Source organism: Mchenga conophoros, linkage group LG14 (genome assembly GCF_057382185.1).
Source record: "Mchenga conophoros isolate Kocher_MC1m ecotype Shallow Benthic linkage group LG14, M_conophoros_male_GT1.1, whole genome shotgun sequence".
NCBI classification, from domain to species: Eukaryota; Metazoa; Chordata; class Actinopteri; order Cichliformes; family Cichlidae; genus Mchenga; species Mchenga conophoros.
The window spans coordinates 36,363,046-36,381,590 of NC_140539.1; the positions used below are offsets into that span (position 1 = coordinate 36,363,046).

The window sequence follows — 18,545 nt, forward strand, 5'->3', positions numbered from 1 at the left end:
AAACTCTGGCTGATTGGGACCCACACCCAGTTTCACACCTTGGCTCATGTGATTAGAGGATCATCAGGGGGTCCTTTTGTCCCTCTGTGGGGGGAAACTCCCACTAGGTTTATATCTGGGACTCTCCACCATTTGACCTTAGAACTGAAGAAGCTTCTCGAATGAGAGGTGAAACGTCTTCAAGCAACTTAAAGAAGTCCAGACGCTTTTCTTTGCAAGCTCCTTTGACTACGATGACCTGGATGACTGAGAACCTTCACAGACAACGTGAAAACAAAAATATTATTGTAGAAATGAATATATAATATCATAATATTTAGACTTTAGAAACTTTATTGTCATTGTCACGAGAACAACGAAATGAAGAATGGTCCCCGATCATTGCATCATCCCTAGCAATATCAAAATATAAATAAAACAATAAAATTCAATAAATAAATTAGATAGAATACTTAAAATACTAATAAGATGTAACAGTAAAACATTCACATACATTCCCACACACATGCTTCAGACCGTGCATAGATTAACACAAGAGTGGCGTGATGGACATTTTTTTGTAGTATTCAGATGTGTTATTGCAGTTGGATAACAGCTGTGTTTGAGTCTATTAGTCCTTGCTCTGATTGCCCTGTACCGTCTGCCTGAGGGCAACAGTTCGAACAGGGAGTGGCCAGGATGTGAGGTGTCTTTTATGATGTTTTGGGCCTTTTTAAAACAGTGGGCGTTGTGTAGAACTTCCAGTGTGGGGAGAGGGCAGCCAGTGATCTTTTGGGCGGTGTTAATGATCCCTTGGAGTGCTTTCCTCTGAGCCCCTGTGCAGCTAGTGTACCAGATGCATATGCAGTAAGTTAGAACACTCTCAATGGTGGCTCTGTAGAAGGACACCAGCAGTCTCTGTGTGATGTTATTCCTCCTGAGAATTCTCAGGAAGTACAGTCTCTGTTGGGCCTTTTTCAGCAGCTCGGAGGTGTTCACACTCCAGGAAAGGTTCTCCTCTATATTGACTCCCAGGAAGCGGAAGCTTGCCACCCTTTCTACACAGTCCCCATTTATGAATAGTGGTTGGATCTCTGCCTTTTTCCTTCTGAAGTCTATTATGAGTTCTTTGGTTTTTGAAGTGTTGAGGAGGAGGTTATTGGCCTTACACCATGACGTCAGCTGCTCCACCTCGTCTCTGTACGTAGACTCGTCTCCCTTGGAAATGAGCCCCACCACTGTGGTGTCATCTGCAAATTTCACAAAGATGTTGCTGTGGTGGCGAGGAGTGCAGTCGTGTGTGTAGAGAGAGTAGAGCAGTGGACTGAGCACACAGCCCTGGGGTGAGCCAGTGCTGAGACTCAGGGCTGAGGATGTGTGATATGGACTTTACTGCTTTGATTGTGTTTTTATATTCTCCATTTTTGTTAGGAATCATTTCTGAAATAAAATAATATCAAAATATAATTTAACAGAAGATGAGAAAATGCTGTTCCATATTTCACTGCAGCGGGCCTTCATTCATGATAACCATTAACACAGTAAATAAAGTGACACAGATCATGCAAATGTTCATTCTAACTGTATTTTCCTATTCATGCCAAAACCTGCTGTCATATTTGGAGTTTTAACAGTTTCTAAGCTCACTGTTGAACTCTGAACATCACACTGCTGGAATAAAAACTGCTTCTTGTTGAGTTGTTGCTTTGCATGAAAAACGCACATTTATATAAAGTCAAGTGTGTTTAAGGCTCGATATAATCAGTTTGCAGTAATAATGCCCTTTGCTTAATTCCAAACAAGAAAAATGAGGAGGCTGAAGAAAAATCAACATGCTGTTTATATCACAAATAACTCTTTGGGTAGAAATTACTGAGCAAAGGGTCTGAGAATTAGGACTCAGGTGCAGATTCATCAAGAGGAGCGTGGCATTATTACAAACTGTTCCACCCTATAAACACTAAATGCATGTGAACAGGTGACCGGCACAATGAGCTGAAGAGCACAAAACATTATTTACCTTCAGATCACGAGCCGTCGCAGTCGGACATTTTTGAAAAGCAATAAATTGTGTGCCAAAGACTTCTTATTCACATTTATTTGACACATATAAGTGTAACTACAAACTCACAGGCTAAGCCATAAATTTAGCTGCAAAAATATTCCTGTTCACAACTTTCAGTTACAAAACTGACACTGTGCCTCTTCAGTAAATCCAGCAGCTTTTTAACATTAAACACTTTTTGCTGCAGATGTTAGTAAATTTGACCCAAAGTGTAACTTTTCTTTAAATTTCCGGTGTTTGTACTGAACGGATATTTTTCACACATGCGTCTCATTTAAATGACCTGCATGAAACAACAAGGTTAGATCATGTTCTGGTGAAGTAAGATGGGCTTTTTTTTGTCCATCTTTTGTCTGGATCTAGCACATGCTGAGACTTGGCCCCTGTGGGAAAGGGGGGGTGACAAGCGGTTCTTGGGTGCCTGGGGCCCTGGGACCTCATTCTTACTTCTTGTACCAGGGTGGCTGGCCTTTAGCGGCATCGTGGGGACCCTATCTGGGGCCTCCTTCCTTCTCCTTCTGGGATGCATGCGCCGATGTCACTGTTTTGTGCGCTCTCAGGTCTTCAGTACTCTTCGGGACTACGGATGGTCCGGTGGTCCTGGTTCCATCTCTCTCTCCCTGTGGCTTCTGGGCAACGATTTCAAGTACATTTCATGTCAAAGACACACTCTCTTCCTCTCCCTCTCAGGCTACAAAAGGATTGTGGGTTTATGTATCTGTGCATTTTCTAATTTTTGTGTTCCAGGTGTTGTATCTTTAATTTTTCTTACAGGTGCAGTAACTGGTAGTGACACATTCTGCATGTGTATTTGTACTCTATCCTTTTAATATATTTTCTCGCCCTCCTTTTTTCCCCTCCTGCCTCAGACACTGAAACTGAAATAACACAAGTGGAAATTAAGAAATAAAGATAAAAGATTCACATGAACAAGAGGAGCCTACAGAGATCTTATACAGCTGTTCTTGGATGAACTCGAACTGGCAACCTTCCGATTACAAGACAAACTGCCAACTCTTGAGCGACGATCACCCCCTAACTTTCAAATATGAATGTTATTGTATTTCACTGGTAGTCTAAGTCTAAAAAACAAACAAACTAATATGTAGTTGTGTTTTTCTCGACGTTATTGTGTTTTACTTGCACTTTTCAGTTGTGGTTGCTGACGATAAATAATATTGATTTGAATAATTAATGATTTTAGTACGAGATACTGATGAGTATAGATAACTATTTCTCAAATATTTTGATTCAATTTTAAACTAAAATGTAAAGTACATGCAAAGGTATTCTGTGAACCACATACTGAATTTTTTGTCTGAGATAAATGTAAATAAATACCTTATTTTAACACAAACGTTAAAATTTGAGAAATTTATTTCAACTTACCAAACTCAAATAATTACTAAAAGGATATTCATAGATTTTATCAGGCTCATCTAGCTTATATTTATAGTGATATTTACCAAGCCTCTGAATTACTTTTTAGAGTGTATATGGAATATGGCTGAAGTAAACTAAAGCCTAAAATACTTAGTAATTTGTTTAATAGTAATTTAACATTACATAATTCACATATAAAACTATGAATTGTAATTTTAAATAATTTAAAAGCATGTAGAATAGCATATGCAGGCAAGTATATTTCTCCTTTTTTTTTATTATCAAAAAGCAAAGACAGAAAGGAAAAAAAAAAGAAACAGGGTAGGGTTCGGTGGTTGAATCATCCGTCCCCACTAATGCCAAAACCAAATCTACGCCATTGTACTAGGTGACTGCTACAGAAGCTCCAGGAAAACATAGAATGGGCAAGAATGGAGTTTAAGCCAAGTAAATCTCGCAGCATCTCCATCATAAAAGGAAAACTGACAGCCGAGCAACTCTATATCAGTGGAGAACAAATTCCAACAGTCTTAGAGAAGCCAATAAAGAGCCTGCGACGGTGCTACAATGCAGACCTCAAGGATACGTGGCAACTAGAACTAAGGCAGAACCTGGCTGATGACCTAAGGCGGATTAACAACACTGCACTCCCAGGGAAACTGAAGCTATTATTACCCAGACTAATGTAATGGTAAATGTTCTGTATTTGTATAGCGCTTTATAGTCCTAAGGACCCCAAAACACTTTACACTATACACAATAATCCACCCATTCACACACTGGTGATGGCAAGCTACATGTAGCCACACTGACAGAGGCGAGTCTGCTGGACACTGGCGCCACCAGTAGGCAACCGGTAAAGTCTCTTGCCCAAGGACACAACGACCGAGACTGTCAGAGCCGGGGCTCGAACCGGCAACCTTCCAATTACAAAACGAACGCCCAACTCTTGAGCCACGATCGCCTTTGACAATGTACAAGATCTCACTCAATCTTGCCAATCGACTAGAGAGGCTATTGAGCTCCTACGTTAAGAAGTGGCTCAAACTTCCCAAATGCCTCAGCAGTGTCGGACTCTATAGCGATGGGATACTGCCATTGCCCATCCCTAGTCTGGTAGAGGAGTTTAAATGTGCAAAAGTGAGGCTCACGTACTCCCAGGGCCCAATAGTGAGAGGCACTGCTCCCACCCTAACAAAGGGGAGGAAGTGGACAGCCACATCTATGCTAACGTTGGGATCCTCGAAAGAGTGACCTTTGTCTTTTAGATGCAGATGAAAACAAGATAAAAAATACAGTCATGACATACATATGTGCAGCATAATATGCATTTATATACCACCCTGCTACTACATAGCATGTCTAATTGTCTAATTAATGTCTAATTATGTGAACTTGTACTATCGATGCTATCCCAGACAACCTCCAAAATCGCGGGTAACTAGCTTAACAAAAGGATTAGCTTTACAGCCAAATACTGCATTGGTGGGCAACATATTGCACAAAAACAAAGTTACAACTTATACTTTAAGTACATACCAGCGATACAACCACAAACAGAAGATGCAGACAGTATTTTCTCCGACAGGACACCATAAACTGCGTGCCGATATGTTTCACTTCTTTTGCTCACTCGCTTTTCTTGACTGAGCTGACTTCCTGTTCAATAAAGTTTTTTCTAAATAAAGCCGTTTCTGAAGTGCATTACTTGGAGCAACCACAGAGGGCGCTGTAAACACATAATGAATAACAACTGACTGAGAATGATATTTTGGTGATACAACATTTCACAACTTTTAGTGATAACAGAACAGCTGGTAAGTTATTGCAGTGCCAGCTGTTTAATTCACAGTAAGCTTATGCAGTAGGATGATCTGATTTCCTCGTGTTGGTGTTGTTCCCAGACCATCATGAAAATGTTGTTCCAGGTTCAACATTGCAAGTGACCAATCACATTGTTGTGACGTTATTCTTTTGCGCGCCAAGCCATTCGTGCATTTATGAAATTCCAATGTTGCAAGGACAATATCAATTCTGCTTACTGTTTATTAAAGGGTTACGGTTAGGGTTAGGGTCAGGGTCTGTTGATCGGCGGACAGAGGCGGTTTCACACAGCTTTAGTACAGTTTTTTGTTTTACGCCGTTTTTTCCCGAAGTCGCAAAAGTATGACGTCACAACATTCTGATTGGTCACTTGCAATGTTGATCCTGGAACAACATTTAGTATGATGATCTGGGAACAACACCAACACGAGGAAATCAGATCAACCTATGCAGTAACCACGCTAACTACGGCTGGATCGACGCAGGTCAGACTTTGGGAAATACTCCTCATGTCTCTGAAACTAAAAAGTGGTCGTTCATCAGCTGTGTAGAGAGTTTTCCAGCAGGGTATTGCAAACGGAAACGTGTTGATGATGAAAATAGCGGGTCTGCCTTTACAGTCTTTAAGTTTCCCGGATGAGTATCAGTAACAAAGTCACAGGCACAACTTTATTTAACTTTCTCATGTTGGTAAAAACGAATCTGCAGCTGAGAGAATAACAAACTCAAACTGTCGGAGCTGGTTTGATTTTTGGATTATAAATCAGCAGGACGTTTTCACTCAGTCTTTATTTACAGCATGTTTTAAAGCGTTTAAAATGGGGGAATGATGGGGGAATATGTTTTAAATGAACAGCAGTTGTAAAGCCTGCTGTGCGAAAATCACTGAATGAAGAGCAAACAGTGGCACAGCAACATGTGTGAATTAATTTGGTGATTTATTAAATGTATAAATGTTTTTATACTTGATTTTAATCTGCTGCTGAGTCTTTTACACTGATGGAAATGCCAATATCACAGAACATGCAGGAACACCTGTTCAACCAATCACATTCCACTTTGATCTGCGACAAACTGAAGCATTCACCTCTTTTACAACAGTGTTGTGTTTGACTGCTATATTGTTATTTTCTTTATACTGTAGATTTTCATGTCTCTGGAATAGTTGGCAGTAATAAGGATTATTGTCTGTAAAAGAATATCGACATGTGAATTCGATTAGTTTGATGCTGCCAACACTTTCATGTAACTGCGCTGCTGGTTTAAATCAACTAACGGAAAGATATCCTGGATATGCTGACTTTGCTCCGTGGTGTACAGGACTCTGAGACAGCATCTGGACTGCCTGTTTAGCCTCATGATTAATGTCCACAATGAAAATATTAGTCGAACATCGTGAAGTCTGTATAGGTTTCACAGTGTCGAACAAGCCTGGTACAGTTAAACCTGAGAGTTACTATATGGCGGGAACACCAATATTATCTCTTTTAAAAAAGTGTATACACAGGTCACACTGATTATTGGACAGAAAACACAAAGATCAGGTGTTAATCTGATTTATTTAATCTCTCTCCTCCTTTTTAATATTAGTTATAATTCAGAAATGGCGACTGAAACGAGTAGATATAACCCTAGTAAATGAAGCCGGTGTACAGCCAGCTGGGGTTATGACAGTTGTGTACTGGGTCTATCACACGCTTTGCTGTGAGACAGACATCCTGGAAATCCACAAAATCAGCACTTCTTCAAAGAGGCTCTATCTTAACAAACCGCTACATCCTCGGCTAAAAAAATATTAAAAGTTTATTTGGTGACACACAAACAGAGTACTTCAAATCACAGTTCAGTTATTTTCTGCATGTTCATAGTTGTTGTTGTTGAGAAACGCCCACTGAAGGAATGGCCACCAGCCCAAAGCAATGGTTTTGACTCAAACAGCGTTAACCCCGCCCCCTGAGTTTGATGGGTGATGCTGACAGATAAAAATAAATCAAGAACACAGCTGCAGGGTCAGGAGTGCCAAAATGAATTTAAAAAAAATACATAATTAAATAATGAATTAAATGTTTTGTATAATTAATTAAAAATGGAAAATGAAATTAATGGGCATCTATTAATTACTGCCACATTTAATTAATTATTTATGGTGTATTAATTAATTAATTTTGTCACTCCTGACCCTCCATACTCTTGATCCCTGCATCCCTTCATCAGCACATTGGGGGCATTTAGCCCTAAGAACTAATACTTAGTAAAGCAAAATACACCAAACTTATAATTTAGTAAAGGGGGAGGAGCTACGGAGAATGAGCCTTATCAGTGTGGAGTCCATGCAGTTCTGGCTGGGAAACCCCACACATGTACTATCGGTGTCCCACTGATGCCCCACTACAACAGTGACATGTGGAACCTTAGTATTACAAAAATTCCATCTGAATAATAAAAAAATTAAATATATACAATGCACATTTGAGAAAGTTCACTATGACTCACTCAGTACATTATAGCTCAGTAAGGAGCTTGGAAAGAAAAACATCTGGCATCAGGAAATCTAGATGTTTTTCTTCTCTACAAAGGTGTCTCTGCTGGTGTAACCGGCACCAGCAGAGTAAAAGACACTTAACAGCTAAATTGAATCAAGCATAAAAACATTTTAGGCATCAAGACAAGTCATATTATCTGTGAATTTCCCTTTTTGTGATTAGTCAGATGCTGCCAACACCTCCCTTTCCTTGTGAAGGTGCATGAGAAACCCTGAATTAACTTTGCTAACCAGCGGTTATCCTGATCACGACTGTTAGTGTAAGTGAATCCAGATGATGGAAAGAAAACCTGGGCATGCTGAAATCACTTCGTAGTATGTGCCCCAGGGTTCAAAGGCCATCCAGTCGCACCATAACAAGAACATGGGAACACTAATGTTGTTTCTCCTTTTACAGTCATAATCTGCATTCATGAATGTTAAAAATGATTTTATTAGAAATGTATTTTGAAACAGAAGAGGTATTTCAGTTAAGATAACACAGAACCACTTCAGTGACAGTGGACGAGATCTTTCCACTGCTGTGCAGTCCAGATGTACAGCTCACAGACTGATGGCAACCTCTCAGAAAACACGAGTTACAGTAGTAGTGATAAACAGCGAGACAAAGATCCTCTGCTGAAGCAGAAAAGGTTTAATATATTTCCTATGTAACCTGCAGGGGTGATTCTCAAGTCTGTTGGAGCCCAGGCAAAAAGGGACAGGGACACCTGACAGCCCAGTGTGCCCAGCAGAGCTGACATGAGGGCTGTTTCAACTGAATCACACACTCTGCTTGCCAGAGGTGAGTGAGTGGAGTCATGTGGGGTTCCTTTAGGGACGTCAGGTCCAGCGTACCGCCACTGCAGACTCTGCACCTTATCGCTGCTGTAGTCTCAAATTGTGCTAACAGTGCATTGTGGGTTGTGTTGTATCCGAATCTGCTGGCTGGCATCTTTTTCTCAATCCTGCCAAACTCCGCCCCTTTCATGTAAGCGTGCAGGGAAGACCCTGTGTTAGAGAACTGATAACAAACTCTGTGTGACAGTTTATCCTGATAAGAAACGTCAGGGTACGTGAATCCAGATGATGGAAAGATAGCCCGGGTCTGTTGATGAGTCTCCACTTAAACACTGACTTTGTTTGTGTTTCCTGGAGTCCCGTCAGTCCTGTAAACCAGCGTCCCCAACCTTTTTTGTGCCACGGACCTACAATATTCTCAAGGACCGGCCTTTAAGGTGTCGAGGATAAATACAACAAAATAAAACCAGTACCGCTGCCAAAACAAGAAGAGTTATTCAAAACACATGAGAAAAGACCCAGGAAAACAGAGTTAATGATTAAAAAAGATTTTAAAAAATAATGCTTAAAAATTCATAGTTTTTCATTAAAATATTTTAATTAAAATAAAATATTTTAAAAAAAAATTTAAACTCTACCACCAAAAATCAAAAAATAAAAATAATAATAAATGATGATAACATGTATTGATTACGTTGCTCTTTGTTTGATTTCTCTTCTGTTTTTTTTCTCCATACAGGTGATCCAGGTGTTTTGTTTGTTTTTCTTTTTGTTCCTTCCCCCCTTTCTCATCATCTCTTCTCCCCTCTGTTTTTCTTTCTCTCCCTCTCTTTCTTTCATTCTTTCCTTCTCCCTGTCCTTTCCCCCAGTCATGTCTGTCCCGTCTGTAACAACTGATAATAAAATAAAATAAATACACAATTATAATAAAGGTCAATCAAATGGACCAACATGGCATCTTTCTCGGCCTTCAAACAACAATTCTGATGGCTAAAGATCCAAATGGGACAGGCAAATAAATAAATGATGATAACCATGTGCAGCTTCTCTCGTCTTCCATTTTTCCCTGATGTGTTTCACTCTAAATCAGACACGTGTTAAAGTGTGTTGGCTGCATATTAAGGTCAAAATGCTGATGAGCTCTGATCCAGTTGACTGATATACTCTGCTCTACATCCTGCACTGAAATATGAGGATTGTGTGTTTATTAAAATTTAAAATCATCGTGCAGTCATTGACAGAAGAGCATCAACATTCAGCCTGTTAAATTATATTTAGATATTTTTATTTCAGAAATGATTCCTAACAAAAATGGAGAATATAAAAACACAATCAAAGCAGTAAAGTCCATATTATGAAGTGTTTGCTGTATCAGACAATCATGTTTATTCACAACAATGAAAACAATATAGTGCAGATAAACATGGTGCTGTAATGAATCTGCTCTTAAACACAATAACAAAATACATTTTCCAAGAGAGATGATAATGATTCACATCAGAGTGAAGAACGAATACATTTACAACTGGTTTCTAACATTTCTTATAGATCGAACTGATCACTGATAGAAACAGAAGAATGTTCAAAATGATACTCTGAGAGATACATGAATGAGATATGGATAAACATCAAATCACATAAAACAAAAAAGCACAAAATCACTATAACTGAAATAAAATATGAGCAGAAATAAACAAGAATTAAGTAAAAAGATAGAAAAAGGCAAAATGTTTAAAATATATAATCACATAAGAGACTGAACCGTCCAGTCAGGTCACAGATTCATATCTACAATAATATTTTTCTTTGTTTTTGTTTTGATTTAATCACTTCTATGTATTATTATTATCATCATCATCAGCATATTAAGTGTGTGTCTGAGCTGAAAGCTGCTCTCCTCTCCTGGTTTTCTGTATCACACAGACCACAACAACACAAAGCATCACCTGCAGACCGCTGAGCAGTATCCACCTGACTCTGTAGAAGGTCGAGTAAACCCCAAAGGGCTCTCTGTAGATCAGAACAAATGTTTCTGCTGACACACACTCATACTCTGACTTAAAACCTGCACACACATACTCTCCTGCATCTTCCAGTGAGACATTAGAGATTATCAGGCTGTCATGGGAACAAGTGATTCTATTGTCACTGCAGAACTTATCATCGTACACAATTTTGCCTTCTGTTTGGATCGACTTCATGAACATAAAGCCCGAAGTACTAGTTTTCCAATCATCAGAGCATCTCATAGTGACTTCATCTCCCTCTGAGAAAACCTTTACTGCAGGTGGACCAAATTTAGGGCACACCAAAAGCCAGTACGCATGTCTTACTTTTTCACCTGAACAGCTGTATTTACCTGAATCATTTAACGTTAATGATGGAAGTACCAGCGAGAAGTTTTGACCAACTTCTTGATCAATATTGTAGGCAACTGCCTCCCTCCACCAAACCGGGGGCTGGTCATGAATGGGGTCCATGAAGGGACACTCCAGCACATCTGTGTCTCCCTCTGAAGCATAACGTAGCTTTGTTTGTCTGATCAAACGTACAGAGTAAGTGCTCACACACTGCTGTTGGTTCATCAACAGGCAGATGTAAAACGTTGGTCGTGTGTTGACATGAAGAAGTGGTGCGTTTGTCACCTGCAGGAAACTTTCTTGGACTTTATTCACCTTCAAAATTCTGTCTTTATAATCCGTCCTGGGTAGTTGCCACTCCCCGTAATGTCTGATCCAACGCACCGTCAGATTCTCACCTGCTCCTTCACATTGTACGTCTACAGTAGAATCAGAAGCTATGATAGATTCTTCCCCCCATACTGTCTTGCACACAGTCAGGCTGATGTTTCTCTCATATGTCACGCTGCCCTGAGTCCAGCACACATCTTGGTACAGTCCAGAGTCTGAGTGGGTCAGGTTGTTGAGAGTAAATGAAGGAGAACCATGAAATGTCTCAGGAAATGAGAGTCGTCCTGTCAGGTCTTCATGTACTGTGAAGTTTCTGTTCCAGGGGTCAGAGATGTTCCACAGGACCAGAGTATCTTCACCAACACGTCTGGAGGTGATGCAGGAGCTGTTTTGATCTGGGAGCTTGAACTGTAAAAAGCCGCCTTCTTCTCTTATGGCGATAAATTCTTCTGCATGAATGTTGCTGATGAGAGTGAACAGCAGGGAGAAGCAGAGCTGTGCGACTGCAGCCATCCTGCTCAGAGGTCTCCTGGTGAGTGTCGTACAAGCACTGACACTGCTCGCTTCATGAGCTTCCTGTTTGTGGTTGGAGGAGGAACGTCACTTCTTTATCACATCATCAAGGAACACTTTGAAGCATTTGGCTCGATATCACGCCGTATATCTGCTTTCACTCTTCACAGGCCAAAGTGTGGACACGTTTTTTTATACTTCGTTGCATGGGTCCAGGGGTATCAAACATGTGGTCTGGAGCACAGAACCGGCCAGTCACAGTGTCCAATCTGAACCATTACAAGTGAGATAAAGTCAGCTTTACCACACAGCCATGAATATTTCTAAAAATGTAAAAGTCCTTTCTAAACTATTTAAAACTTTTTGAATTGTTTTTTAGTTTCAAAAACAACTAAAAAAATGTTGTTTCCTATGTGATCCTTCATAAAACATCACATATTTTCCAACATAATTCAGGGTTTGGTTTGGTCTAAGTAAGCAGAGAAGTCCAGCCATCCAGTTTTCATGCAGATGTTTACATAACGCTCATCATCTGATGATGAAACTTACTTTGCACCCAAGCAGCCCAACCAGAAATTGAAAGTGTACATGCATCAAGGGACGGAGCGCATCCCGTCAATAGGTCCAAAGTGCAATCGAGGCTAATCCCATGATCTTCTTATTTTCTTGTAGACCGAAGTTGAAAATCTGGCAGTATTTATTTTTGTGTTTTTTTTTTCACTGTCAGCCGTCCTTCTCCTGTATTTGGGCCTGTTTGTTAATTTATTTCAATCATGTAAACAATATACAGGTGCATTTAGCAAAGAAAATTAGAGAAAAAAATACTATACAAAATAAAGTTAATACATTTCAATATTGCTTCTGTTCTGATTCAGTTACATGTCGAAAGGGAGAGGGAAGAAGTACACACTTATTTAATCGCACCCCTTTGCCATAAATTATCCGTCAATATTTAGTCAGCTTCCTCACTGATAAGGAAGGACGATCGTGGCTCAAGAGTTGGGAGTTCGCCTTGTAATCAGAAGGTTGCCGGTTCGAGCCCCGGCTCGGACAGTCTCGGTCGTTGTGTCCTTGGGCAAGACACTTCACCTGTTGCCTACTGGTGGTGGTCAGAGGGCCCGGTGGCGCCAGTGTCCGGCAGCCTCGCCTCTGTCAGTGCGCCCCAGGGTGGCTGTGGCTACAATGTAGCTGCCATCACCAGTGTGTGAATGTGTGGATGACTGGATATGTAAAGCGCTTTGGGGTCCTTAGGGACTAGTAAAGCGCTATATAAATACAGGCCATTTACCATATAATCTGTAATAAAAATAGTGAACAGATTTCTGATGTAATATATAATATAATATTACACCATGAAATTTTCTAAATAGCAACATTCACTTAATTTCAACATTTTCCCTTTTCTTTATAGCTCAAGAAGATCATATCTCTATAACTCTTGTTGAACTGTTTTATGTTTGGATATTGCTTCAATTTCATATTCAAACTGTTCCACAGCTTCACTCCATGCACAGAAACACAAAAGCTTTTTCCTGTTGCACGTACATTCCCTGTTTTGAGTTACAAAAACCCCTTAAATTATAACTTATTCCTTTAAAAAAATAACATACTCTGAACAGGCTGATATCCAGATTGACGTTTTGGAAACTGATTTTGCTTCTGCAGCATCCTGTGTGCAATCCTGTTAGAATATGTCTGATCAGGGCGATGGTTGGATCCTGTTAAATACCCCAATTCTTTGATCTTTGGGCTGAAAGAAGAACAACACTTGGTGTTTAATGCTCAATCAACAATCTCTTTAGACCATACAACCCTTTAGGCATAAACGTCTGGATGGGAGATTTGCACAGGAGGTGGAGTTTTCCATCTACCCAGCTCCCCAAGTGTCCACCGCTGTGGTTGAGCCATACAACTCCATCCTGACCACCCACTCCACCCTAGAGCACTCTGACTGTGCCTTCATGGTAGATAACGAGATGACATCTGCCGTAGGAACCTCGATATCGCGCGTCCTACCTACACCAACCTGAACAGGTTGATCAGCCAGATTGTGTCCTCCATCACTGCTTCGCTCCGCTTCGATGGCGCCCTCAATGTTGATCTGACAGAGTTCCAGACCAACTTGGTGCCCTACCCTCGTATCCATTTCCCCCTGGCCACCTACGCCCCCGTCATCTCTGCAGAGAAAGCTTATCACGAGCAGTTAACTGTATCAGAAATCACAAACGCTTGCTTCGAGCCAGCCAATCAGATGGTGAAATGTGACCCTCGCCACGGCAAGTACATGGCCTGCTGCCTTTTGTACCGTGGCGATGTGGTGCCCAAAGATGTCAACGCTGCCATTGCTACCATCAAAACCAAGCGCACCATCCAGTTCTTGGACTGGTGCCCCACCGGTTTCAAGGTCGGCATCAACTACCAGCCACCCACTGTGGTTCCTGGTGGAGACCTGGCCAAGGTCCAGAGGGCTGTGTGTATGCTGAGCAACACCACCGCCATCGCTGAGGCTTGGGCACGACTTGACCACAAGTTTGACTTGATGTACGCCAAGCGTGCATTTGTTCACTGGTATGTGGGTGAGGGAATGGAGGAGGGTGAGTTTTCTGAGGCTAGAGAGGACATGGCAGCTCTAGAGAAGGATTATGAAGAGGTTGGAGTTGACTCTGTTGATGGGGAGGGAGATGAGGAAGGTGAGGAGTAGGTTCATTGCAATAAAATCATCAAAGTTATGCAAGTTCGCTCAGAAGCACTGTTACGTTGTTCTACCAAATCTTGTTACACATTCCTGTGTATATTTTTCAACTTTAAATAAATGTGTTTGAAAATGTGTTTTAATGCTATGTGAGAGTGTAACATGGAGACATGACCACTTTGTTTTGTAGTTCTGTTCTTTCAATATCAGCACTTTCTTTTATTAAGGTGCTGCTTAATAAAGAGTACATGAGCTGTTTAATCACTGGTGTGCTTAATTTTAACCCCCCAAAATCTAGAAAAGAAAGTTAACCGCTAGGTTAATTCTGAATAAAGTAAAATAACGTAAATAAATTAAAATATAATAATTTAACATTATAATAACTAAAAGCGACATTTTTAGTGAATCTATATCTTTCTTAACCCCCCTAGTTCACAAAGCCTTAAAGTTTACTCTTCGGGCGCCCCTCATCCGCCGTTTTTTTCCGCCAAAATTATCCACACCCACTGCCGCGCTATGCATTCTGGGATATGTTGGGCCACGAAGTCTACACCGCCACATCCTTAAAATTCAGGGAAATGAAGGACGCATTTGAGGGCCGGATTTCGAGCAGCCTTCGAAGTGGGACAGCCTTCGAAGTGGGACAGCCTTCGTCGCGTCGCTGTGACGTAATCGGCCTTAAAATGCGGCCTTTAAGGCTGCAGACCCTGAATTAGGATACAGCCATAGCCTAACATATGAAACAGGAAAAGACGGCCGTGTAATCCCTTTATTTCCCTTGAGAGAGAAATGGATCTGAAACCACAGAAATCAGAGTGTTTGCAGAGTGCAGACACACAGATAATGAAGACATGCTGCTCGGAAATGTTAGATACAGATAAAAATGGAGTGTGTGTGTGTGTGTGTGTGTGTGTGTGTGTGTGTGTGTGTGTGTGTGTGTGTGTGTGTGTGTGTGTGTGTGTGTGTACTGAGCCAAGATTGCAAAACAGCCCAACTGCCTCAGTAATTATGGACCTTATAGTCCTTACAAACACTGTTTCACTACCTTCATTAAACATTTTACATACATATGTCACTGCTGTATAATTTACAGCAAACGCCGTGAACGCAGCGGTGCACGAGCCACTGCAGTGGAGCTCACGTACAGCTTTGTGGGCTCAAAATGTGGTTAGAAATATTTTGTACTTGTACTTTTGTATGTGTAAAAAGAATTTGTGTGTGTGTAAAAAAGATTTGTATGTGGACTTAGCCAAAAAAACCCCGTGTGAATCTCTGCAAGTTACAAGTACGAATTTTGACCCTATTTTTCTTCCTTTCATCTGATTGGTCAATGTCATGTCAATCACAAATGTAACAATCCAATCAGAGAACAGATGGGTTTGGCTGTCGGAGGGGAGCTTTTTTGAACTGCGGGTTATTACTCTATAATATTACTTACTCTAATCTTATTAATAATAATTATTAGTAATATTAATTATTAATTATCTAATAATATACTAATCTAATATTACTTACACCGCACTTTACAGTTATTTATTTGTAAAAAATGTTTGGAATCATGTATGATTTTTGTTCCACTTCTCACATGTTTACCACTTTGTGTTGGTCTTTCACGTGGAATTCCAATAAAATTGATTCATGTTTGCGGCTGTAATGTGACAAAATGTGGAAAAGTTTAAGGGGGCCAAACACTTTTGCAAGCCACTGTAAAGAACTTGGAAAGAAAAACTTCTGGCATCCAGATGTTTTTCTTCTCCATAAAGGTGTATTTAAAAAAAAGCACAGCAAATTATAATATTAAAGCGGATGTGTGACCTTAAAGGTTTCTGGCTGAAAAAAGGTCACTGATCAAACTGATTCTTGCTCACAAAAAACATTTTAATCAGATTCTCTGCAGGAAAATTTGAAAACATTTCCTCCTAACTTCTCAGTATTCACTTATCAGCATTCAGTCAAACGTTCATTTACGGGTGTAGCTAAAAAACTGCTAATAACTGACTTTACACAGCAGTTGTTTGGTCGGACACAGTGAGAGATGTAATCTGTTACTCTTCATGTGAGAAAGAAGGTGTCTCTGAGATGTACTAATATTGTGTTAGTTCCAAATAGTAAATTAGTGAATGTATTTCATGGCAGTTTGATTATTCTGGGACAAACAGTGCAGTCTTCCTCAAAGCATCACTGTGAATATAATCATATAATGTTAAAAATATAATAACAGTCTTTTTATTATTGGTCAATGAAATAAATAAATCCTCTTTATTATCAGAGTGAAAACAGACTTCCACAAACGAACGTCAACTGATGACTCCATAAGAGCACTCGGAGCAAGTTAAAGGAAAGGTTATTAAAAAGTAGAAGTCTGGGAATGGAGACAGAGGAGTTCACTTAAATCTGTCATTATGAAAACGGAAGCAATCAAATCTGCCTAAATCTGACACTCAAAGGTAAACTGGATACCTGGCTGACCATCGCGTTCACGACCAGGTGAGGACGGATCAAAGATCAGGAGTCGATTTCAGGCTTGGGCTTGCTTTCATCATATTAGTCCAATCCAACTTGAATCCAGATGATGGAAAGATAGCCCGGGTCTGTTGATGAGTCTCCACTTAAACACTGACGTTGTTTGTGTTTCCTGGAGTCCCGTCAGTCCTGTAAACCAGCGTCCCCAACCTTTTTTGTGCCACGGACCGGTTTATGACCGACTATATTCTCAAGGACCGGCCTTTAGGGTGTCGAGGATAAATACAACAAAATAAAACCAGTACCGCTGCCAAAACAAGAAGAGTTATTCAAAACACATGGGAAAAGACCCAGGGAAACAGAGTTAATGATTAAAAAAGATTTTAAAAATAACGCTAAAACCCCTGAAGAGCATCAGTTTCACACCCGAACCTCAACTCTCGCGGCCTGGTACCAAACGACAGGTGCTGGTCCGTGGCCCGGGGGTTGGGGACCGCTGCTGTGAATAAAAGGAATCTGTTTGAAGGCTGTGCAGAGCAGCGGGACCACACATTGTCACGTAACGTTTTTCATCATATTAATATTTATTTGTAAAATAGTAAATTTTAGTTTTAATGTTCAGTAAATAAAATTACATTATTGAATACTACGTGCTACGCAATAATAGTAATAATAGTACTTCTAATAGTCGTAATAGCAGTTATTGTTGTTGTTGTTGTCATCATGCTGTTAATATTGTGACTTTTTACATTCAGTTTTTGATTAAAACATTTTAATTAATTAAAATAAAATATTAAAAAATTTTTTTTAACTCTACCACCAAAAACCGAATACTAAAAAATAATAATAAATGATGATAACATGTATTGATTATGTTGCTCTTTGTTTGATTTCTCTTCTGTTTTTTTTCTCCATACAGGTGATCCAGGTGTTTTGTTTGTTTTTCTTTTTGTTCCTTCCCCCCTTTCTCATCATCTCTTCTCCCCTCTGTTTTTCTTTCTCTCCCTCTCTTTCTTTCATTCTTTCCTTCTCCCTGTCCTTTCCCCCAGTCATGTCTGTCCCGTCTGTAACAACTGATAATAAAATAAAATAAATACACAATTATAATAAAGGTCAATCAAGTGGACCAACATGGCATCTTTCTTGGCCTTCAAACAACAATTCTGATGGCTAAAGATCCAAATGGGACAGGCAAATAAATAAATAAATGATGATAACCATGTGCAGCTTCTCTCGTCTTCCATGTTTCACTGATATGTTTCACTCTAAATCAGACACGTGTTAAAGTGTGTTGGCTGCATATTAAGTTCAAAATGCTGATGAGCTCTGATCCAGTTGACTGATATACTCTGCTCTACATCCTGCACTGAAATATGAGGATTGTGTGTTTATTAAAATTAAAAATCATCATGGAGTCATTGACAGAAGAGCATCAACATTCAGCCTGTTAAATTAGATTTAGATATTTTTATTTCAGAAATGATTCCTAACAAAAATGGAGAATATAAAAACACAATCAAAGCAGTAAAGTCCATATTATGAAGTGTTTGCTGTATCAGACAATCATGTTTATTCACAACAATGAAAACAATATAGTGCAGATAAACATGGTGC

At 39.9% G+C, this 18,545-nt stretch overlaps 1 pseudogene; it reads left to right on the forward strand.

Moving 5' to 3' along the window:
* The window catches only part of LOC146560280 (tubulin alpha chain-like), a 39,521-nt pseudogene extending 24,792 nt beyond the window's left edge, over positions 1 to 14,729 (forward strand).
* Positions 14,730 to 18,545: the final 3,816 nt, after the last annotated feature.